This window comes from Tenrec ecaudatus, chromosome 10 (genome assembly GCF_050624435.1).
Source record: "Tenrec ecaudatus isolate mTenEca1 chromosome 10, mTenEca1.hap1, whole genome shotgun sequence".
Taxonomy (NCBI): domain Eukaryota; kingdom Metazoa; phylum Chordata; class Mammalia; order Afrosoricida; family Tenrecidae; genus Tenrec; species Tenrec ecaudatus.
In genome coordinates this window covers 80123074-80148896 of record NC_134539.1, presented here as the reverse complement: position 1 = coordinate 80148896, position 25823 = coordinate 80123074, and the positions used below count along the sequence as shown (strand labels likewise).

The 25823-nt window shown below is 43.3% G+C and overlaps 1 protein-coding gene and 1 pseudogene across 2 annotated transcripts in view; both read left to right on the top strand.

Moving 5' to 3' along the window:
* Positions 1-25823, top strand: part of RALGPS1 (Ral GEF with PH domain and SH3 binding motif 1) — a 362265-nt gene that overhangs the window by 99238 nt on the left and 237204 nt on the right. The gene's annotated exons all lie outside the window — the stretch shown is intronic.
* On the top strand, positions 11429-12493 carry LOC142458045 (F-box only protein 25 pseudogene; annotated as a pseudogene).

Below are 25823 nucleotides of genomic sequence, written 5' to 3'. Positions count from 1 at the left end.
ATGGGCTTTTCGGAGGAGGCACGCCCCTTGCATCTCGCTGACCTGATCCACTTTACGGAGAACAACCCCACTCCTCTGTCTCCTTCCCCTCCTTGTGGGCTCGGAGCCACTGCTGCAGTAGCCCCCTGATCCTTTCCAACCCCCAGGTGAAGCACTCAAGGGGCTCTTGCGGCCCGGGTAGCCTCTTTGCAGGCTGTTCTCCTACTGTGGATGTGGCCAGGGCCCCGCTGAAGCTGCAGAGAGCTGGAGTCGAGATTGAGACAGCCCTGAAAGTCTGCGTGGCGTCTGGAGGAAGGCTGACGTGTGAGGTGGCCAGATGTCTGAGGTCTCTGTGCGGAGCTGTAGATTTGAATGCAATTAGAGGAGCAGTTTGTTCGAATGATCCCCACATGGCTCTCCTCGGCATTGCTGGGCCCAGCTTGGAGTGGTGGCTTCATGCCCACTGTTCAGTCACTCGGCACATATTGACCAGACACATGTGCAGGGCGCTCTGCCTGCTGCTTCAGGGGACTGAAGGGTGGATGTGGGGAAAGATGATCTCTGTAAATGATTACAAGGGGAGAGACTAAAGGCTGTCTGGGAGGGGAGAGAATAGAGTACTTCTAGTTGCGGGACAATGGGCCATGTGTCCCGGGGTGGTGGTGGCAGTGGTGGTTATGTTTGCTTGTGACGTGGAAGGTCTGGTTTGATTTGGACACCAGCTAGGAAGGCAAGGGCATTCCAGGTAGAGGAAACTGTTAAACACAGGCAAGGCCTCTGGGAAGCATGTACATGGCATGTACATGGAGCGATTTGTCTGGCTGGAGCACAGGAAGGGTGAAGGGTGGAGAATAGGGTGGTCCCATTATGGAAGTCTCAAGTGCCAGACCCCAGGCTCTTGGAAATTGGTTCTACAGGTACTGGCAGAACAAGGGAGCTTGAGGTCTACGGGGAACCTGCTTCCTTCTGGAAGCTGGAAAGGCTGCAGCCTAAGTCTGATGGGCCTCACCGCCACTACTTAATCCCCCAATCAAGTTATGATCTTTTCCCCTAGAAACCTATCACTGTACCTGAACTCTTATAATGGCACATCTGTTCACCTGGCTAGGCCAGAAACATGACATCTGCTACCCACATCTCCTCCCCCTCTCTGCTCCCAGTCATCCCTCACACCCTGTGTCCCCTTCTCCCACCTCTCTGTTTCAGGTGCTGCTTCTCAGCACACCGGCTCCTCTGCTTCAGCCCTGATCTCTCATTGGGCACCTCTGCAGGCACTTCTGTCTCATTTAACTCCCTCTTTCACCTGCAGTTTAAAAGGCTCCAACCATTTCACTGTGGCTCTTCAGAAATTTCATTGGTTTGTTTCCCCAGTGTCTGTAGGGTCGACACTCAGTCTTTAATGGGTCTGCAGGCCATGAGCGCTTTGGATTATCCCTTCCGGGTTCATCCTTCTTGTAGTCCTCTCCATCCACCTCTCTGCTTTCCCATTCTGGCCTCCTCACAGGTCCTTGAATGTGCTATTATCTGCCTAACATGTTCTTCTTACTCTGACCCCTGTTACCTGGCTAACTACTAGTCTTCCTACCCCCAGCTACCCAGTTTTAATCTTTCATTGAACCTTGAGCTTGCCCTTCATGATCAATTATAATTAGTGACTGGATTTTCCACTGAAGGTGAGCATTGTCTGGTTCATTCTAGGTCCTTCAAGCCTGGCAGAAGGCCTGACACACAGAAAGTACTGATTCAGTTGAGGCTGGACTCAAATGTTGAAGGACTCATAAGCCTAACAGAGCAGGTCAGGTCTGGGAATGAAGCTCTGTATATTTCTTTGTCTTACTAAATGTATACAGTTTACATCAGCAGTGGAAGGATCTGCTGCACAAGACTCTTTAGAGCATCGAAAAACAAGATGTCACTTTGAGGACCAAGGTGTGCCTGATCCAAGTCATGGTCTTTTCAGTTGCCTCGGTATGCATGTGAAGGTTGGATAATGAATGAGGGAGTTCACAGAAGAATCTAAGCATTTGAATTATGGTGCTGGAGAAGACTATTGACAGTTCCTTGGACTACTAAAAGGACAAGTTGATCTGTCTTGGAAAACGTATGGCAGGAGTACTCCCTAAGGACAAAGATGGCAAGACTTTATCTTACCTGCTTTGGACATGTTTTCAGGTGAGACCATTCCCTGGAGAAAGACATCATGGTTGGTAAAGTAGAAGGACAGCAAAAATAGAGGAAGGTCTTCAAGGAGATGCTTACAAGAATGGGCTTAGCATAGGAACAGTCATGGTGATGATGCTGGCCTAGGTGGTGTTCCATTCCGTGTGCATAAGGTTGCGATGGGTTGGAGCTGACTCGATGGCACCTCACAACAACAACAACATTATTCCAACCATCCTCTCTGAGGGGAAGGATAACCAGAAGGAGCCAGAAGGAATGTAGTTACTGGATTTCATATGAAGAAAATCTCACACACACACACACACACACACAGCAAAACTCCAGTGACAACAAAATAAGACGCAGAAAAACGTCAATCCAGGAGAGCAGACAGACAAGAGAAAACAAAAGATTTATTCAGTTTTATTTATTTACTATGCTCCATTTTAAAAACCCATCTATGTCTGCACTAACCCACTTTCCAGTGCACGCTATCTGAGGGCATCCCTCCCTCATCCGGTTGTTCCTGTGCAGATCGAACATCTTTAAAGGGAAGTTTTCCTTTCAGCCCTTCAGAAGAGAAAACATTTCTGAAACGGGTCATGGCTTCTGCTGGACCTTCACATCACAATATGTGGTCGTCGCCAGATCGTTCCGATTAAAAGCAGCCCCAACCTTCTACTATGTTCCACTGTGCAGTCATTTCTGGGACTTGTCAAAAGGCTGGCGTTGTTTCTAGAAATTTTACTCTGTCTAGGCACTTCAAGTTGCTTGTGATCAAAAATGAAGTTAATAAGATTGGAGGAGAAGATTCTCACAGTGTGAAGTGTTAGATGGAAATACTATCTTGCTGAATGAAGGCTAATCTGAACTTCCCTCATGCCCTGCTCCCTGCCTTAGACAGGCTGGACATTACAGAGAAGGGGCCTTGGGCCTGAACTTGCACCTCCGTCTCCTCTGGGACCATTATGTACAAATAGGTCAGACTCTGGCACCTGCTGTTTACTACTGAGATGGTCTTGCATGAATGATTCCATTTTCTGAGCCCCAGTTTTCTCATTGGTCAAAAGGGAATAGTAAAATCTATTTTAGTCTGATTTTATTAATTTTGCAAAATAAAGTAGATAAAATCACATTGTAGGAAGGAAATACTCAGGACTTGTATTCTCTTCCTTCCCTGTCCTATTATTTATTTTGTAACCCCTATTATGCCAGTCTCTCCAAGGGAGAAAGAAGGGGCTTTCTATTCCTGTAAACAGTCACAGTCTTGGAACCCCACGACGGCAGTTCTACTCTGTCCTATAGGGTCACTAGGAGACATGGACTCAATGGCAATGAATGAATATTGTGCCATTCATGTCCCTGGGTGATGCAAACAGTTTGTGCTTGACTGCTCACCTGGAGGTTATTGGTTTGAACCCACTCAGTGATGTTGAAGAAGAAAGTCTGGTGATCTGCTTCTACAAGGAGTGCAGCCCAGTGAACCCGATGGAGCAGTTCTCTGGCACACAAAGTAGAATTGACTCAATGGCAATGACATCATAATGCTATTCCCTTTGTAAGTTGTGTGGTTCAAAATGTTGGGGAAAAGTCATAGTACTGGTGCTTGTCCTGGCTAATGTTGACCTCAAATAGCACAATGATTAAAAGGCTCTGGAGTTAGTGACATGCAACTGGTTTTGAATGCCAGATGTGTGACCTTGGGCAAGTTAATTCCCCTCTTGAATCTCAATTTTACTTGAGTGTAAACTGGGGTCGGTAATAGGCCTTCTTTATGGGTGCCATTGTTCGAAGGTTAAGAGACATAATGTAAAAATAAACTAAGCTTAACCTAGTGGCTGATATGTGGCATAAGTGTATGGTTAACTGTTGTTACTGTCTTTTGAGTATTAGCATTGGAACAGGATCCATTGCCTCAAATTCAGGAGGACCCATGGGCTTGGAAGTTGGTTATCTTAATGTGTCCGCCTGTGTTTCTGCTCTGTCTGGGTGCTCGTGAGATTCAGAGGCTCGTGGGTCAGGTCTCAACGCCCTTTAGCTGGGTCCTGAGTGCAAGGTAGCTGATGCAGTCTCTTTGTTGCCCCGCTGACTGGTCATGTCTTACCTGACACACTAACCTTCAGAAATGGCTTTAGTTGGGAACTTGGGAAGCCTTACTTTCTCTCTTCTCCCAAACTCCTCTCCCAGCCTTAACCTCTTCCTGTCTATGATGGAGCCTCCTGTCTTTCCCTTCCTGACCCTCCCCACCTGGATACACCCTGCTTCTTGCATCCCCACTTCTGATAGCCTGTCTAACACTTCAACTAAAGGCTTGCCTGATTCCCACTTGGAGTTAAACCCTTCCCTTATAGTGTAATGGGTTAAGCATTGGGCTGCTAACTGCAAGGTCAGCAGTTTAAACCACCAGCTGCTCATCAGGAGAAAGATGAGGCTTTCTACTCCTGTAAGAATTTAGTTTCGGAAACCCACAGGGCAGTTCTGCCCTGTCTTACAGGGTCACTATGAGTCAGCATGGATGCTGACTCCCCTCTTCCCTCCCTATCTTTTCTCTTTTTGCCTCCCTGGTTGTGGGTTTGTCTACCCCCCACCCAGCCCCTACCCCTTAATCTGCCTCCATCTTCTCCCCAACCTGTTGTTTCTTTTTTGCTGCCTCCCCAGACCTGAACATGTTCAGTTCACCCCATAGAATACCACAGTGCCCAGAAACCCTTCCCCCTCAGCCTCTGCACACGTCCTCTGCACACATCCTTGAAGCACTTGGAGAAACAGGGCTGTTGTGGTCGCTCAGTCTCCAGGGACGAGTCTTACTTAATGGTGTTTTATGTCAGGCCAGGCCTGTGACCTCTGCTTGCTTTAGGCTCATAAAGTTGGAGAACTGAAAGAGATCTTAAAGACTATTTAGTGAAAATCCATTATTTTACTGACAGCAACAGGAGCCCCATAAAGGAAAGGAGCTCAGAGGGGTTCAGGGGATAGCTAAGCTTTGAAGCTCGTTCACCTGATTTAGGAAGTCTCCATCCAAACGTGGAATGATCAGTGTAGGCTTTGTATGTTTGCTAGACCTTTTTTGAATTTACTTCCCCATTTTCATAATCCAAGGCCCTTTAATAATTGCAGCTGGATCTACTTAACCCATTACTGACAAACTCCACCTCCTTTTGAGGGGGGCAGGACAGTGGAGGTGGAGACAGTCCTTAAGTAAGGGGGATATGTGGACCCTCGGTCAGTCATGTGCATTTTCATTATCTGTCTGTTCAGTCATCCCGTTTGTCCCAGTCTTATCTTACTCCTTGGTTCTCAGCTGTCTGCTTTGGCCCCAACCTCACCCGATCCTGGCTATGGGACCTCTCTACTTCTTTATAGTACCCTAACCTTGATCTCTCTTTTTAAATAAGTATACTTTGTATTTGTTGACAGTTTTGTTGGCATATAACTCACATATACAATTCATCATTCAGTCACATCAAGAAGAGTTGTGCAATCATCACCACCATAAGTTTTAGAGCATTTTCTTCATTCTCGTACTCATCATTATTAGCTCCCCATTTGCCTCCAGCCCCCCCTGATTTCCCCACAAGGAACCATGAATCCAGTTACTGTCTCTCTAGGTTTACCTATCCTGGGTTTCATATACAGAAAACATTAAAACATGGGGGGGGCACCTTGTGAGGGAGCATTAGAATCGAATGTATATACAACTCCTTTTGAAAGCGACTTCACTGTGGAAGTGTATATGTGAATTTTATATTAAAAAAAGAAAACAAAGCAAAGTTGACCAGTGGTTACCATGAGTGAAGGAGGAAAAGATTTTGCTTAGGGGCCATTGAATTTATGTTAATGGTGGTGGAATAACTGGGAAAAGGATATTAATAATGGTTGTACTACACAAAGAGTTTAATCAGTGACACTGAATTATACATGTAGAATTTGTTGAACTGAAGAATGCTTTTTTGCGTATGTTTTTACCACAATTAAAAAATTAATCTAATAACAATGAGTACAAGGAAGAAGGAAAAGTTCTAAAGTTGGTTGTACAGTTCTTCTTGGTATGATTGAACTGTGGACTGCTATGACATGTGGATGAAGGGCCAGCAGAGCATGCACATGGTACAGGTAAGACCTTTGACACACAGAATGCAGGGCAGAGTAACCCCTCAGAACCAACAATGAGAGTCGTGATACCATGAAAGTAGGGGGGAGTGGGGAGGGAAGGGGGAGAAAGGGGTACCAATCGAAAGAATTGATGTACAACACCCTCACACCTTGAGGAATGAACAACAGAAACGTGGGTGAAAGGAGACAGCAGAGGGTGAAAATATGAAATAAAAATAATTTATAATTTTTCAAGGGTTCACAAGGGTGTGAAGGTGGGGGAGGCACGGAGAAAAAGAGGAATTGATATCAAGGGCTCAAGTAGAAAGAAAATGTTTTGGAAATGATGAGGGCAACATGTGTACAAATGTGCCTGATACAATTGATGTATGAGTTGTTATAAGAGCTGTAGAAACCCCCAATAAAGTGACTTATTAAAATAAAAAAGATTTAAAAAATTTTTAAACCCCCCAAAAAACATTAAAACAAAAGTAACAACAATAACAAGTAAAACAGATTTTAAAACTCTATTGAAAAGAAAGCAGAAAATATTAAAGATTAGAACAAATTTGGTGCTAAATCTCAATCTAACTGTATCTGCAACAATCCTCTCTCTGTTGCATTCTGCATGACTGTAGCAAGACTGTTCACACTCGTGGCCCATGGTCAGAGGGGATTTGTCAGGGACTTAATACACAAGTCTCTCCTCTTCACTTTTTTTTTTTTACTTTTAAAAACTAAAACAGCTTTAAAATGGGTCAAAAGAGAGATCAAATGAAAAGATACTTCATTTTGACCTAACAATTGTGTCTGCCACCATAGACTCTACAATGGACTATGTTCACATCCTTCAACTATGATTGGAGGGGATTCACCAGAGGCCTAATCCATGGGTAGAACCTGCAAATGGATTTTCGGCTTTCACCGTCATTCATAGCCTTCTGGCAAACCTGGTGTTTACAATTTAAGTTCAGATACCATCCCCTCCTTTAGACTTGTATTATTTAATGCACAATCTTGAGATCACACAGGCTGGTGTGCTTCTTCCATGTGTACTAGTTGATAACTTACTTAGATGGCTGCTTGTTTGAAAACAAGCCTTTACTTGAAGGTGAATAAGCGGCCATCTAGCTCAGAAGCCAAACAGCCCACATGGAAGAAGCACACCGGCCAGTGCGATCACGAGGTGCCAAAGGGACCAGGTATAAGGCATCATGCAAAAAAAAAAAAGATATATGTGTGTATATGTATATATGTGTGTGTATGTATATGTATCTATGTGTATATGTATGTATATATACCCTATTGAATGAAGGGGGAAGTGCAGAGTGGAGACCCAAGGCCCAAGTGTCGGCCAATGGAGATCCCCTAATAGAGGGGTTCAGGAGAGGAGATGGGTCAATGATGGTGCGAGGTAGTACCGATGAAGAACACAGCTTTCCCCCAGATCCTGGATGCTTCCTCCCACCAACTACCATGATCCAAATTCTACCTTGCAGGGCTGGATAGGGCAGAGGTTGTACACTGGTACATATGAGGGCTGGAGGCACAGGGAATCTAGGGTGGATGATACCTTCAGGACCAAGGGTGTGAGGGGCGATGCTGGGAGAGTGGAGGGCGAGTGGGTTGGAAAGGGGGAACTGATGACAAGGACCCACATGTGACCTCCTTCCTGGGAGAGGGACAGCAGGGAAGGGGGGGAAGGGAGACTCCGGATAGGGCAAGATATGACAAAATAACGATGTATAAATTACCAAGGGCACATAAGGGAGGGGGGAGCGGGGAGGGAGGGGAAAAAAAAGAGGACCTGATGCAAAGGGCTTAAGTGGAGAGCAAAAGCTTTGAGAATGATTGGGGCAGGGAATGTATGGATGTGCTTTATACAATTGATGTATGTATGTGTATGGATTGTGATAAGAGTTGTATGAGTCCCTAATAAAATGTAAAAAAAGAAAAGAGGAGAGAAAAAAAGAAAATGATTAGGGCAAAGAATGTACAGATGTGCTTTATACAATTGATGTATGTGTACGTATGGATTGTGATAAGAGTTGTATGAGTCCCTAATAAAATGTAAAAAATTTAAAAAGTGAAAAAAAAAAAAGAAAACAAGCCTTTAAGATCCCAGGTGCTATTCTTTCCGATAACTGGGCACCATCTGGTTTCTTCACCACACTTTGCTCTAGCACCCGTTTCTTCAGGGATCTCTTCATGAGGGCGAGCATCAAGAAGGGTCCTGTCATAAGAGAACTAAATCATTCTTAGATTAGGGCTAGAACTAAGTGGCAGCCCAAAGTCCATTCCTACAGCTATGGTTATTTATATACATATATTTGTGTTTATATTAGAGATATCATTGTCATTCTGTGTTAGAGAACATCGCTAGTCATCCTCCTGGGACTGTGGTCCTCAACCTTCCTAATGCCACGACCCTTTAATACAATTCCTCATGATGTGGTGACCCCCAACCAGAAAATTATTTTAGTTTCCGCTTTATAACTGTAATTTTGCTACTATTATGAATAGGGCGACCCCTGTGAAAGAGTTGTTCGACCCCCAAGGGGTTGCGACCCACAGGTTCAGAACCGCTGTCCTAGGACCTAACTTTAACTGCCATCAAGCCAATGCTGACTCAGAGTGACCCTATGTTGCCAGGTAGAACAGTCTCTGTGAGTCCCCGAACCTGCAAATTTTCATGGGAGTGGAAAGCCTCATTGTACCCCTGTGGAACTGGTTAGTGGTTTTGAAATTATACATGACATTTTATGTCATGTCTTATAACATTGGTTAGAGGTGTGTGGTCACATGTGGCTACTGAACTCCTGAAAGGTGGCAAGTCCAGATTGAGATGATTGGTAAGAGTAAAAAAAAAAAGACCAGGCTTCAAAACAGACCTAGTACAAAATAAATGTAAAATCGCCAATTTTAAATATTTTTAATGATTATATATTGAAAGAGAATTTTTTAGATAGAGCGAAGGCTGCAAAAGTTGGAACCCCTATAAGGAAGAAACCTGTTAGAGAGGGAAAATACAAGTATTTCCTTCTTAAATGAGCAATAGATATGTGCTAAAAATACACTATGTCCAAGACAGACACTTGAGAGACCCCAAAGAGCAATGCAGGCCCGGCGAGCTCTGGTTCTCACAGATTTCATTGAATATTGAGTTAAATAAAATAAATTGTTCAAATTAGTTACATCTGTTTCTTTTAACTTTCATTAAAATGGCTATTTGAAACTTAAAATATAAGTATGCTTCTTGTGTTAATTTCTAGACCTTTCTTGACCAGGTTTCCATAAGAGAATTAAGCCCAATGCCCAAAGATATCCATTATACTTTACAAATTAACCTCGCATGTACTTAGTTTTCCAAAAACTCAAGAGGAAAGCGGGAAGGAGAGGAACATGGTGGATAAAAAGATGGAGACCTCCGAAAGGTGGCTCTAGAGATGCAGTGTGTAGCTGTTCTTGTTAGGTGTCTTCAAATCGGTGCTGACTATAAGGACCCCAGGTGCAATCGAATGAAACACTGTCTGGTGCCACGCTGTCCTCACAGTTGTTCATGTTGAAGCCGCTTTGTCAGTCCATCTGGTTGAGAGCCTTCCTCTTTTTCCCTGCCCCACAACTTTACCAAGGGTGATGTTGTTCTGCAGGGACTGACCTTTTCTGACATCATGTCCAAAGTACATGAGACAGAGTCTCCCCATTCTTGCCTCTGAGAACATTCTGTTATACGTCTTCCAAGACAGTTTTGTTTGTTTTTTTGACAGTTCAAGCATGATACTTTAAATATTCTTTGCCAGCACTGTTATTCAAATGTATCACCTTTTCTTTGGTCTTCCTTTTTCAGTGTCCAACTTTCATATGCATATGAGACAGTTGAAAATACTATGACTTGGATTGGGTGTGCCTCAGTCCTCACTCAAAGTAACATCTTTGCTTTTCGACACTTTCAAAAGGTCTTCTGCAGCAGATTTACCTAATGCAGTGTATCTTTTGATCTTGTGACTACTGCTTCCATGAGCATTGATTGTGGATCCAAACAAGACGAAGTCCTTGATAACTTCAATCTTTGCTCCATTTATTATTCATTGGTCCAGTTGTGGGGATTTTGGTCTTCCTTACATTGAGTTGTAATTCATACTGAAGGCTACAGCCCTTGTTCTTCATCAGCAAGTACTTCAAGTCCTCACGTTCAGCATGCAAATCCGTGTCCTTTGGGTATCTCAGGCTGTTAATAAGCTTTCCTCCCATCCTAATGGTGCATTCTTCTTCATATAAGTCAGCTTCTCTAATGATTTTCTCAGCACACCGATTGAATAAATATAGTGTTAGGACACAACCTGACATACACCTTTTCTGGTTTTAAGCCATGCAGTGTTCCCTTGTTCTGTTCATACAGCTGCGTCTCGATCCAGCTACAATTCCAATGAGCACCAAGAAGTCTTCTGGAATTCCTAGTTTTCTCAAGGCTATGCCTAGTTTGGTGTTGAACCACACAGCTGAGTGCCTTGGCGAAGTCAATGAAATGCAACATCGTTCTGGTACTCTCTGCATTTAGCCAAAATCCATGTGGCATCAGCAATGTTATCCCCTATTCCATGTCCTCTGAATCCATCCTAAACTTCTGGCAACTCCCTGTCAGTGTACTGCTACAACTGTTCTTAGATGATCTTCAGTAAAATTTTACTTGTATTTGATATCAATGATAATGTTATATAATTTGAGCATTCTGTTGGGTCACCTTTCTTCAGAGTGGGTAAAAATATGTGTCCCTTCTGGTCAATTGGCCAAGTAGCTGCCTTCCGAAATTTCTGGCATACACCATTGAGTACTTTGAGTACTTCATCAGTTTGTTGAAACTTTTCCATTTATATTCCATCCATTGCTGGAGTTTTGCTTTTGGCTAATGTTTTCAGTGGAGCTTGAACTTCTTCCTTCAGCCCCCTTGGTTATTGCTCATACGCTACCCCCTGAAAAGGTGGAAAAGATTCTTTCCATCGTTGTTTGATGCTTCCTGCATCATTCAGTTTTTGCCCATAGAGTCTCTCAATACTACAACTCGAGACTTGGAGTTTTTTTCTTCAGTTCTTTTAGTTTCAGATATGCTGATCATGCTCTTCCTTTTTGGTTTTCCAACTCTGGGTCTTTGCACATATCATGATATTTTACTTTGAATCTGGGGACATGGCGCCGCCTGTCAGGAGAACTATGTCGTTCTTGGGTCAGGACTGGAGATCTCCTGGATGGAGTTGGATTAAAACGGAAGATGGCCGGAAAAGATGTGAATCCTGTAGCCAGGAACTTGACAGTGAGAATCGGTATGGAATCAATCACAACATTGTCTTAAACATGAAGATGAAGAAATATTTAATAATTAAAAATGTGAATATACATCCAAAAAGAGGAAAAAGAACCATTTTAGAAATGACATAAATACATAAATGTTTTTATCATGAAAAATGGGTCTGTGTCCATAAAGAAAGCACAGGAGAAAGGCATGGCTAATGTACTTTGGGAGAAGCTTTTAATCGCTTGGATTTTTCAAGTACAATTCAAGATATCTAAAGATTCAATTATGTGGTCAAACTACTGCAGCTAATTGCAAAATCCCAATTAACTTCATTGAGTGGTGTGGCACAAAAGAATTATTTCAACATTTTAGATTAAAAAGTTCTCCATGACCACCAAAATCCTCGCCTAATAAAAGACCTTATCCAAGACCTAAGTTCTACACTTTGTATTCTTATTAGAAGTCTGTGCTGGTGGGAAATATCAATATTTGGATTTGCCGATTAGAAATGATCCTCACCTGGCAACAACAGCTACAGAATCTCCAGATGACTAAGCAAGTGAACAATGGCCTTACACTTAGTGATCTTCCTTTACACATGCTGAACAACATATTATACAGATTCTCAGATGGATGGGACATTGTAACGCTAGGTCAAGTGACTCCAACTTTGTACATGCTCAGCGAAGACAGACAGTTCTGGAAGAAACTTTGTCAGTACCATTTTGGTGAAAAGCAGTTTTGTAGATATTTGATCCTTTCAGAAAAGGGTCATATCGAATGGAAACTGATGTATTATGGATTTCAGAAATATTACCCAATGAAAGAACAGTATGGGACGCATTACATTTTTGTCGGCACTGCAGCATTCTCTTTTGGAAGGACTGAGGACACCCCTGCACTGCCACAGACCCAGACAGCTGTTTCATGCCTGTGTCTCCTCAGCACTTCATTGACCTCTTCAAATTTTAAATGCAGACTTTGTTGCTTCTGAGCTAGATGGCTGCTTGTTTACCTTCAAGCCTTTGAGACCCCAGACGCTATGGCTGGGCACCATCAGCTTTCTTCGCCACATTTGCTTGTGCACCCATTTGTCTTTAGTGATCGTGTCCTGGAGGTGATCACACAATGATATGATTTTTTGTTCTGATGATGCCTGGTAGCTGATCCCTTTGGTGCCTCGTGATCGCACAGGCTGGTGTGCTTCTTCCATGTGGGCTTTGTTGCTTCTGATGGCCGCTTGGTTACCTTCAAGCCTCTAGGACCGCAGATGCTATATCTTTTGATAGCTGGGCACCATCAGCTTTCTTCACCACATTTGCTTATTCACCTGTTTTGTCTTCAGGGGTTGTGTCGGGAGGGTGAGCATCATAGAATGCCAATTTAATAGAGGAAAGTATTCTTGCACTGAGGAAGTACTTGAGGAAGAAGCACACCAGCCTGTGCGATCACGAGGTGTCAAAGGGATCAACAGAACAAAAAATCTTACCTTAGTGAATGAAGGGGGGGAGTGCGGAGTGGAGACCAAAAGCCCATTTATAGGCCACTGGACATCCCCTTACAGAAGGGTCTCAGGGAGGAGATGAGCCAGTCAGGGTGTGATGTAGCAATGATGAAACATACAACTTTCCTCTAGTTCCTAAATGCTTCCTCCTCCCCCATTATCATGATCCCAATTTTACCTTACAAATCTGGCTAGACCAGAGGATGTACACTGGAACAGATAGGAACTGGAAATGTAGGGAATCCAGGGCATATGATCCCTTCAGGACCAGTGGTGTGAGAGTGCGTTGGAAAGGGGGAACCAATTACAAGGATCTACATGTGACCTCCTCCCTTGGGGACGGACAACAGAAAATTGGGTGAAAGGAGATGTTGGACAGTGCAGGATATGACAAAATAATAATTTATAAATTATCAAGGGTTCATGAGGGAGGGGGAGCAGGGAGGGAGGGGGGGAAATGAGGAGCTGATGCCAGGGGCTTAGGTGGAGAGCAAATGTTCTGAGAACGATGAGGGCAATGAATGTTCAGATGTGCTTTGCACAATTGATGTATGTATGGATTGTGATAAGAATTGTATGAGCCCCTAATAAAATGATTAAAATTTTTTTTTAATGCAGCCCCAACACTCCATCCTCATTGCTATCTCTGTTAAAGGCTGTACATTGTGCTTATTTATGCAATAGCTGATTGTAAATGTTCTTTGTGTTTAAAAGTAATAACTGGATGGCAGGCCTGCATGTTAAAGAATATGAAAAATCATCCCTCATTAATTATAGGGTAGGAATGTAATGTTGTATATTTTTATCTTAAATGGGATCATGAAATCCAAGCAAAATAATTGTTACTTCCTTTTTTGGTGTTTCTTCTAAGCATATTAACATGTTCAATTTAGCATATTTATAAATATGCTTCAGAAAAGATTCTGAATGTTCAGAATCTGTGCTGAACTGACACGAATGGCCAAGAATATTCTTCTTGATTATCAAACTGTATATTCACAATTTTATAATGATTTGGGGGTGGGAGGACAAAACAATTGACCCTTGTAAATACATTCTGCAGAATATTTATTTTTCTTAAAGTATATTTTAACAACTGTGTTGCTGTATCTAAATGAGTTCTTTTTTAACACAACACAAGTATAGGGAAGTATTAGCCATAATCTGTGTTGGTGAATTGTGCCCAATGTTTTCAGCTTAAGAGATGTGAGTGCTACTGCTGTGTCCCTAGGTGCTCACCGACACATGCTGACAGTCAGGGACCGCTGCTTCTGCAAAGCCCTGCTGTGTGTGCACAGCTGAGGGACCAGATGCAGCCACTGAGCATTTGCCAAGACCAAGTCATGAACAGCCAAATGTATTCTAACTTTCCTTGTATTGAAGCTACGTTTATAGTCTAATAAATCATGTTTACATATTTTAAAAATTACTATGTATTTTTAGGCTGCCTTTTGAAATGTTCTGTTCAGCTCTTTGATTTCATCATTTCTTTCCGTTTGCCTTAGCTACTCTATACCCTTAAGAGCCAGTTTAATAGTCTCTTCTGCCATCCACTTTGTCCTTTTCTTTCTTTCCTTCCTGTCTTTTTAATGACTTTTTGCTTTCACTATGAATGTTCTTGATGTCATTAGACTGCTCATCAGATCATCTGTCATTAGTGTTCAATGCAGCAAATCTGTTCTTGAGATATTCTCAAAATCCATGTGGGATATACTCAAGGTCATATTTTGGCTCTTGTGGACTTGCTTTAATTTTCTTCAGTCTCACCCTGAACTTAGGGTCTGTTCCATAGTTAGCCCTTGACTTGGGTTTAGCTGCTGATATTGAGCTTCTCTATTGTCTCTTCACACAGATGTAGTCATTTTGATTTTTGTATAGTCTAGCCGAAGACCTCCATGTGTATGTTTGCTGTTTGCATTGTTGAAAAAAGGTATTTGCTATGAAGAAGTCATTGGTCTTGCAAAATTCTATCATGGGATCTCCAGCTTGATTTCTATCACCAAGACCATATTTTCAACTACCGTTCCTTCCTCTTCATTTCCAATTTTTGCATTCCATTCATCAGTGATTATCAGTGGATCTTGATTGCTTGTTTGATTAATTTCAGACTGATGACATTGGTAGAATTCTTCAATCTCTTCATCATTAGCTTTGGTAGTTAGTGCATGAATTTTAGTAACAGTTGTATTAATTGGTTTTCCTTGAATTCAGATAGATATTATCCTATCACAGATGGCATTATATTTCAAGGTGGAATTTTAAAAATCATTTTATTGGGGCTTGTACAACTCTTATCACAATCCATACATACATCCATGTGTCAAGCACATTTATACATTTGTTGCTATCATCATTCTCAAAACATTTGCTTTCTACTTGAGCCCTTGGTAACAGCTCCTCATTTGCCCCCTTCCTCCCTGCTCCCCCCTCCCTCATGAACCCTTGACAATTTATAAATTATTATTTTGTCATATTTCACACTGTCCGACATCTCCCTTCACCCACTTTTCTGTTGTCTGTCCCCCAGTGAGGGGGTTATATGTAGAGCCTATTAATGGGTTCTCCCTTTCCACCCCACCTTCCCTCCACCCTCCTGCTATCTCCATTCTCACCACTGGTCCTGGAGGGTTCATCTGTTCTGCATTCTCTGTGTTTTCAGTTCCTGTTTGTACCAGTGTACACCCTCTGGTCTAGACGGATTTGTATGGTAGAGTTGGAATCATGATAGTGGGGTTGAGGAAGCATTAAAGAACTAGAGGAAAGTTGGATGTCTCATCATTGCTACACTGCACCCTGGCTGGCTCATCTCCTCCCCCATGACCCTTCTATAAGGGGATGTCCAGTTGCCTATAGATGGGCTTTGGGTACTTACTCTGCACTCCTCATTCACAATGATACTGTTTTTTTGTTCTTTGATGCCTGATACCACACAGGCTGGTGTGCTTCTTCCACGTGGCTTTTGTTGCTTCTGAACTTGATAGTCGCTTGTTTACCTTTAAGACCCCAGACGCTATATCTTTTGGTAGCTGGGCACCATCAGCTTTCTTCACCACATTTTCTTATGCACCCACTTTGTCTTCAGCAATCGTGTCAGGAAGGCGAGCATCATGGAATGGCAGTTTAATAGAACAAAGTGTTCTGCATTGAGGGAGTACTTGAGTGGAGGAAGGGGCTCATCTTTTTTTTTTTCAGCACCACGTGGGTTTATTTGTACAACAAACAGCACAAGAAGACACCAGCGCCATGCAGGCAGCAGCCCAGGGCTCACACCAGTCCCTCTCGCCCTCACAGAGAACTCTACTTTGTGGGAGCCTGGGGGCCTTTGGGAGCTTGAGCTGGGGCAGGGGTGCCTTTGGGAGCTTTTGCTGGAGTCGTGGCCTTGGCTGGAGCATCAGCCTTGCTTTGTGCCTTGGCCTTGGGCCGGCAGAGCCTCAGACCCTTGGCAATACGTGCCCGAGCCCGCTTGCCAAGCTTGGGGTGGGCAATGTAGGCCAGTCGGCTGAGCTTGCGGTTGACGCCCATTGGGATCTTGGCCTTGACCTCTGTGGGCTTCACAAGATCCTTGATGGCCTCAGCGGAGCAGCCGCAGCCTTGGCGTTGTTGGTCTGCATTTTCTTCAGGCCCTTCTTGTTGTGCTTCTTGGCGAAGCGCATGTTCCTCAGGAACTTGGGGTCCACCCCCTTAAGAGATTCGTATCGTTGTGACCGGGGTTTTTTGATGCCGTTTCTGTGCCATTTCCGGGATTGGTTGTGCGTGGTGTGGTTCTTGGATTTGGCCATGTCTGCACCGACGCCTGCAGCTCCCGGAACGCCAGGGACCGGAAGCGGAAGGGGCTCATCTTATGGCATAATATCTGACACTGTTCTGATTCGATTCAGATAACCTAGTCCATTTTGTAGCCTGCTCTTAGTTTGGAAGCCCTGCTGAAACCCATTCACTTTGCGTGACCCTGCTGGTATTTGAGATACCAGCGAGATAGATCACACAAGTGACCACAGTGTGACAAATTGACAGACAAGTGGTGGATGCACTATGTTTTTAATAGGAATCCTATACAAGGAAGAATGGAGTAAATGTGAGAAAATATTTATATTTAAGAGGGACCAATTAAATATTTATATTTAAGAGGGACCAAAACCCCAAACTCCAAATTCACTGCTATCAAATTGATTCTGACTCATAGGGACCCCATAAGACCGGAGAGAATTGCCCATGTGGGTATCCAGGTCTAATTCTTTATGGGAACAGCTGGTGGTTTTGAACTGTTGATCTTGGCAGTTAGCAGCCCAATGCAAAACAGACCATGCCACCAGGGCTCCTCTCATGTCGACTAAATATGGGCATTTGAGTCAAATTGTTTCATTCTCCAGCAAACATTGTTTTCTTCATCTGTAAAACGAGGCAATAATAGTGCCTATGTCTTTGTGTAGGGAGCCCTGGTGGGGTAGTGGTTATGAGTTGGGCTACTAACCACAAGGTCAGCAGTTCAAAGCCACTACCTTGAAACCACCAGCTGTTCTTCAGGAGAAAGATGAAGCTGTCTACTTGGAAACTCACAGGGGCAGTTCTACACTGTTCTGTAGGCTTGCTATGAGTTGGAATTGACTCAATGACAGCGAGTTTGGTTTTATGCCTGAGGGTTTGTGAGAATTCATTAAACAAAAGGCAAAGTAGATAAAATGAAAGTGATCATCATTGTGCATGGCACTTAGTAACTATTCGGTAAATGTTAGTTATTGTTGTTACCATAAACCAAAATGGACACTTTATTTTTCTCAGGGTTGTAAGCTAATGGTGATTATAATTTTCTTCTGTGGGTTTTTGTATTGCTTGAATTAAAAAAAAAAATCTTTTGCGGGGGGAGGGGGTGTATTACTGAACATGTATTTGTTCCCTAATCAGAAAAATACAGTGTGTATCTTTAAGAAAGAGAACATCTGAATGATGGATTTCACAAGATCTTTTCCCAAGAATATGACGAGAGGGGATTGAGCATAGTCCCAAGTGTAAGAGGGAAGAGAAGCTGTGGCCTCCTTGACCTCTTACCCAAGCTTGTTAATATGAGTGAGCTGACCTGCTGGCTGCTGCTCTTCTTGCCATTTAAATGGAGCCCTTTCTCTGTCTGTCACATGGCCCGGAGACTCCTGACAAGATTGAGGCTGGCTGCTGCCCTGCGTGGACAGCTGGTTCTGATTGCGGAGAGCTGCACAGTACTGGGGCTGGAAAGGAACTGTTTGGAGAAGTTTGCATCATCTCCACGCTCTGAATATACATGTTTTAGAAGCAGATGGTCATTTGAAGGATGTAAATGAGTTGTTATTCTGTAGAAACTAGCATGACGGAAGCGAGAAAAATAAATTCCTCTTCCTGTTCAGTTATTTCCACCCTACCCCTAACCAGCTTCCCAGAAGCCACCCGATTGTCCCCTCCTTGTGTTCTGTCTAGCCAGGTGTTCTGAGGCCTTCTGGAGACTGAGCGTGCTCCACATGTTCTTTTCTCCCCGGGTCCTGTCTCCTCCCTCTTTTTGCACAAAAATCCCCTTTCCAAACCCAATACAAACTTACTGTCGTCAAGTCCATTCCAACACATATCCTCTATAGGACCAAGTAGGACTGTCCACTGGAGTGACTGGTGGGTTTGAACTGCTGACCTTGTGGTTAATAGCTCAACATGTAACCTACTGTGATACCAGGGTTCTTTGCAAAGCCCTTACTGGGTATTTATTTCAGAGTACTAAAGTGAATTGCTCACATGGAAAACTGTAGGGATCCCATGTCATTTACAAACCAGGTAATGTAAGTCCTACAGAAGAACACTTGATAGGCTTGATCCCTACTGCCTCTTTCGTGGTCAGGTTTGTTTTCAGAGGAATAAATATATAACATAGCACAACATAAAGAAAACAAAAATCCTCAGAACTGGACAAGCAGCATCATGATAAATGGAGAAAACACTGATGTTGTCAGGGAGTTAATTGTACTTGGCTGGATCCTTTTCATTCCCATGGAAGAAAGCAGCAGCAACAATAGATTGCATTGGGCAAATCTGCTGCAAACTACCCTGTCAAAGTGTTGAAAAGTAAATATGTTACTTTGAAGACTAAGGTGCACCCGAAAAGCCATAGTATTTTTAGTGGCCTCATATCTATGCAGAAACTGGACAACGAATACAAAAGACTGAAGAAGAATCGATGCCTTTGAATTATGGTGTTGGCGAAGTATATGGAATGTACCATACTGTCCAAAGAACAAGTAAATCTATCTTGGAAGAATGCTTCATAGAAGCAAGAGCGGAGAGACTTACTCTCAATAAGTTAGCCATGTTATTACGAGGCCTCAGTCCCCGGAGAATTGTATCATGCTTGCTAAAGAGGGTCAGTGAAAAAGAGGACGGCCCACCAGATGGACTGGCACAGTGACTGCAACAATGAGGTCAGACAAAACAATGGTTCTGAGGAAGTGAAAACCATTGTTTTGTTATTGTTGAAAATTGGGTTGGCATTGACTTGGCGCACCCTACAACAGTAGCACACACAGTGCGATGGTTTGGGGAGATACCTTACAAATCAGAACAGGTAATTTCTCTGCTCAATCCCTTCAATGCCTTCCCATCCTGCCCAGTAAGCGCCTATCCTCACTCCAACTCTCCCCCCTCTCTCACCAGCCCCCATGTCACCCACCTCCTAGCTGTAGCCATACTGAATTCCTTGGTATTTCTCAGAGACTCCACAAATATCCCTTCCATTTGCCTTCTTCATTCTGCTGGAACCTATCCCTGCAGATGCTGTTAGAAACTAACCAGTCATCTCTCTGCCACCTTCCTACTCCCTACCCTTCTTTCTCCTGCCCTCCGATTGTTGTTGGTGTGATCGTGAGCTTCAAAACGTTCATGGGAAAATTCCATTAGCTTTAAAATCTACTTTTCTACACCCTTTCTTGAAGTCCCCGAGTGTTTGTATGCTCGTGTGTGTATTAGCCAAAGCATTTGCCAAGTCAACATTTAAAAATGTATAATTTGTGATGTTGACAGATGTTTATCATGTTGTACAGCTATCACCACTAGATTGGTTTCCAAATTATTTCACTATCATCAACAGAAGCATAGTTCTCCCAGAGGAAAGACTCCCTTTCCCTCACCTGCCCATCTCTAGTAACTGCTAGTAAACTTTGGTGTCTTGTTCGCCTAAATGAGATCGTAGAGTTGTCCTTTTGTGATTGGCTTATTTCAGTAAGCATAATAAATGTTTTCAAGGTTCATCCATGTAGTGGCATACACCAGAATTTTATTTTTTTTCTTTATGGCTGAATAGTATTCCACTGTGTGTATAATCCACATTTTGTTTGCTATTCATCTGGGTGTGGACAATTTGGTTATTTCCACTTTTTGTCTATTGTGAAAATGCTTTTCACGTTTACAGATAAAGTCCTTTGAAGAAGTTTTAAGAGGCTTCATTTAGTTCCTTTGTCTCTTGCTTCTTGCACTGTTTTCCTCATATCCAACTAAACACATTGTCATCAAGTCCATTCCAATGCAGTGACATTTTGGACAGAGTAGAACTGCTGTCAGAGGGTTTCCAAGGCTGTCACTCTTTGCAGAAAGAGACTGCTACGTCTTTCTCTCCCAGAGTGGCTGTTGGTTTCCAATGACTGACCTTTTGGTTTTCAGATGAGTACTTTAACCTCTGTGGCACCAGAGCCTCTACCTATCTGTTACTTTTTTTTTTAGTCATTCCATTAGGGCCTCATACAGCTCCTTTCATAATCCATACATACATCAATTGTGTAAAGCACATTTGTACATTCATTGCTCTCACCATTCTCAAAACATTTGCTCTCCACCTAAGCCCCTGGCATCAGCTCCTCATTTCTCCCCTCCCTCCCCAGTACCCCCTCCCTCATGAATCCTTGATAATTTATAAATTATTGTTTTGTCATATCTTGCCTTCTCCGATGTCTCCCTTCACCCACTTTTCTGTTGTTCATCCCCAAGGGAGGAGGTCACATGTAGATCCTTATAATTGGTTCCCCCTTTCCAACCCACTCTCTCTCTACCCTCCCAGTATCACCACTCACACCAATGGTCCTGAAGGGATCATCTGCCGTGGATTCCCTGTGTTTCCAGTTCCAATCTGTACCAGTGTGCATCCTCTGGTCTAGCTAGATCTGTAAGGTAAAATTGGGATCATGATAGTAAGGGAAGAGGAAGCATTTAGGAACTAGAGGAAAGTTGTATATTTCTTTTTTTTTTTAACATTTTATTAGGTGCTCATACAACTCTTATCACAATCCATACATATACATACATAAATTGTATAAAGCATATCTGTACATTCTTTGCCCTAATCATTTTCAAAGCATTTGCTCTCCACTTAAGCCCTTTGCATCAGGTCCCCTTTTTCACCCCCTCCTTCCCCTCTCCCCATCCCTCATGAGCCCTTGATAATTTTAGATTATTATTTTGTCATATCTTGCCCTATGCCGAGTCTCCCTTCACCCCCTTCTCTGCTGTCCGTCCCTCAGGGAGGAGGTCACATGTAGATCCTTGTAAACGGTTCCCCCTTTCCAACCCACTCACCCTCTACTCTCCCAGTATCGCCCCTCACACCCCTGGTTCTGAAGGTATCATCCACCTTGGATTCCTTGTGCCTCTAGCTCCTATATGCACCAGTATACAACCTCTGCTGTATCCAGGCTTGCAAGGTAGAATTCGGATCCTGGTAGTTGGGGGGAGGAAGCATCCATGATCTAAGGGAAAGCTGTATTCTTCATCGGTGCTATATCGCACCCTGATTGACTCATCTCCTCCCCTAGACCCCTCTGTGAGGGGATCTCCAGTGGCCAACAAATGGGCTTTGGGTCTCCACTCTGCACTTCCCCACTCATTCACTATGGTATATATATATATATTTTTTGATAATGCCTTATACCTGATCCCTTTGGCACCTCGTGATCGCACAGGCTGGTGTGCTTCTTCCATGTGGGCTTTGTTGCTTCTGAGCTAGATGGCCGCTTGTTCGCCTTTAAGACCCCAGACACTATCTCTTTTGATAGCCAGGCACCATCAGCTTTCTTCGCCACATTTGCTTATGCACCCGTTTTCCTCAGCAATCGTATCATGGAGGTGTGTACCCAATGATATGATTTTTTGTTCTTTGATGCCTGATAACTGATCCCTTCGGGACCACGCGATCACACAGGCTGGTATGCTTCTTCCATGTGGGCTTTGTTGCTTCTGAGCTAGATGGCCGCTTGTTTATCTTCAAGCCTTTAAGACCCCAGACACTATCTCTTTTGATAGCTGGGCATCATCAGCTTTCGTCACCACATTTACTTGTTCACCCACTTTGGCTTCAGCAGTTGTGTCGGGAGGGTGAGCATCGTAGAGTGCCAATTTAATAAAAGAAAGTATTCGTGTATTGAGGGAGTGCTTGAGTAGAGGCCCAAGGTCCTTCCGCCACCTTAATACTAAACCTATAAATATAGACACATAGATCTATTTCTCTATCCTCATATATATATTTGCATGTACATGTCTTTGTCTAGACCTCTATAAATGCCCTTTGCCTCCTAGCTCTTTCCTCCACCTCCCTTGACTTTCCTCCTGCCCCACTACCATGCTCCATCCCTGCCTGGGTTACAGCTATACCTCTTCTTTACGTAACCTTACCCTTGATCATTCCCTACCAGGCCTGCCACTCCCGCCTCACCACCAATTTGGGTTCCATGTTGTTCCCTTGTCCCTGGGTTTGTTAACACCACTTTCTTACCCCCCCAACTCCCACTATCCCAAGTCCCCCCGGTACTGTTGGTCTCGTTGTTTTTCCTCCAGATAGTTCATGCAGCCTGTCTTATTTAGACAGACCTGTGGAGATAATAACATGCACAAAAACAAGACAGAGGCTTTATACAATTGATGTATGTATATGTATGGATTGTGATAAGAGTTGTATGAGTCCCTAATAAAATGTAAAAAAAGAAAAGAGGAGAAAAAAATGATTAGGGCAAAGACTGTACAGATGTACTTTATACAATTGATGTATGTATATGTATGAACTGTGATACGAATTGTATGAGCCCCAATAAATTGTTAAAAACAACAAATAAACAAGACAGAGGAAAACAAAGCAACAGTATACAACCAGACAACAAAACAACAACAAACCACTGACAAAGAACAAAGCAAAACACATCAAGAAAGAAAAGCTTGTAGTTAGTTCAAGGATCGTTTGTTGGCCCTTAGGAGTGTTTTCCAGTCCAGTCTGTTGGGGTACCACTCCCTGGCCCCAAAGTCCACTTTCAGCATTCCCTGGGGACCTTGCCGCTGCATTCCCTTGCTGTTCTGCTGAACTCCCCCAGTGCTTTGCCTCGGTGTGCTGGGATCAGATCAGGTACAGTTCGCACACTGTGTCTCTGGTGCTGTCCCCTGTAGCTCCATTGGTCACTGAGGGGCATCATGTCTCATAGTGGGGCCAGCCATGTTGCCCTCTCTGTGGACTGGCTTCTCTACTCAGGAACATTATCCTTATGGCCTGGTGGGCCAGGCTGTGCTCCACTCTCTCCTCTTCCCCCTTCATCTGCTCCCTTGTGCTCTGATCAGATATGTCCCTCTCCCGGAACTGCAGAATCAATGTCGTCCGATGAAACAAATTCTTCTCGGGGGAGGGGCAGGAATCCTGTTAACTTTTGGTGCTGGGGCCAGCCTCCCAGACCTCTCCACTGGTTCCCTACTCCACGCCGGGTTTTTGCATTCACACCTTGCGGCACTGAGTTGAAGTCTGGTCCCACTTTCCCTGTGGAGATATAAACCATACCCTGCCCTTGAGTGGGTTAGTGCCCCCTGCCCCCCTCCCCTTTTCTTCCTTATATTCATCCTTTTATTTCCTCCACCTCCTCCACTGTTGTCTATCATGTGCATCCCTGGTTTTGATCTGGTCTCTGCCATACTACATACAGTCTTCACCCCCAAAATGTTTGTATACAGTAGCTTTTTCCCTATGCCCCTTTTGCATTTTTTTAAATACTTAACTCAGCAGGCTCATGTTGTACTTGCCTGACTTTTTGTGCCTTTCTTTGCTTAGCATGATTTCCTCCAGTTCTTCCCATGCCACTATGTGCCTCATACGTTCATCACTGCTTTTTAGTGATGCGTAGTACTCCATTGTATGTATATACCACAGTTTTTTAATCTAATCATCAGTTGATGGAAATTTGGGTTGCTTCCAGCTCCTTGCAATTGTGAACTGTGCCGCAATGAACATTGGAGCACAGATGTCTGGCCTTGGTTTGTTTCTTGCCTCTTCTGGGTATATGCCAAGTAGGGAGATTGCTGGGTCATATGGTAACTCTATTTCCATCTGTTTTAGGTATCGCCAGATTGATTTCCATAGTGGCTGTATGTACTTACAGTCCCACCAGCAGTGGATGAGAGTTCCTGTCTCCCCACAGCCCCTCCAACACTTGTTGCTTTCTGATTTTTTGAATTGGGCTACCTTTGAGGGTGTCAGGTGGTACCTCATTGTTGTTTTAATTTGCATTTCTCTTATGGCTAAAGATCGGGAACATTTTCTCATATGTTTGTTGGCCATTCAGATTTCTGCCCCTGTGAAACTTCTGTTCAGGTCCTTTGCCCACTTCTCAAGTGGGCTATTAGTTTTTTTCTTTTTGGAAGCTAGCAGAGTATTGTAGATTTTAGTAATAAGGCCTTTGTCTGATGTGTCATTGCTAAAGATGTTTTCCCAGTCTGTGGACTCTCTTATTACTCTCTTGGTGAATTCTTTCGATGTACACAAGTGTTTTATCTTCAGTATATCCCATTTGTCAGTTTGTGCCTCCTCTGTTTGTGTGTCCTTCCCTATTTCTGATAGCCTGTGTATTCCCTGAGCCAAAGTTCTCAAGTTGGTCCCAATTCCCTCATTGATGGCCCTAATAGTTTGGGGTTTAACTTCAAGGTCTGTGATCCACCTTGAGTTTATTCTTGTGCATGGAGTGAGATCAAGTTCTTGCTTCATTTTTCTGCATGTAAATATCCATTTTTTCCAGCACCACTTGTTAAAGAAGGCATCTGCTTCTCATTTGATATTTTTGGGGCCCTTATCAAATATCAGCTGTCTGTATGCTGATGCCTTTATTTCTGGGTTTTCAGTTTTTTCCCATTGGTCTGAGTATCTGTCATTTTACCAATACCATGCAGTTTTGAGAACTGTGGCTATATAGTATGTGCCAAAGTCAGGTAAAGCAAGCCCTCCCACAGAGTCCTTCTTCTTGAAGAGTTCTCTGCTAATTCTGGGCTTCTTCCCTCTCCATATGAAGTTGGTAATAAGTTTTTCCATTTCTTTGAAGAAAGATGAGGGTAATTGTATTGGGATGGCATTAAACTAATATAGTGCTTTTGGCAGAACTGACATCTTAACTATATTGAGTCTTCCAATCCAAGAGCATGGGATATTCTTCCATTTCTTGAGGTTGCTCTTGGTTTCTTGTAATAGTGTTCTATAGTTTTCCCTGTATAGATCTTTTGTTTTTTTTCAGTCAAGTATATCCCTAGATTTTTCAATTTGTATTTGGCTATTGTGAAGGTTACCACCTTTTTGATCTCTTCTTCTGTGGTCTTATCTAATGTGTATAACAGTCCGATGGACTTCTGTTTGTTGATCTTGTATCCTGCCACTCTGCCAAACTCCTCTATTGATTCCAGTACTCCCCTTGTGGAACTTTTGGGATTTTCTATATATAAAATCATATCATCTGCAAATAACGATAATTTCACCTCTTCCTTCCCCATCTTTGCCTTATGCTGTTA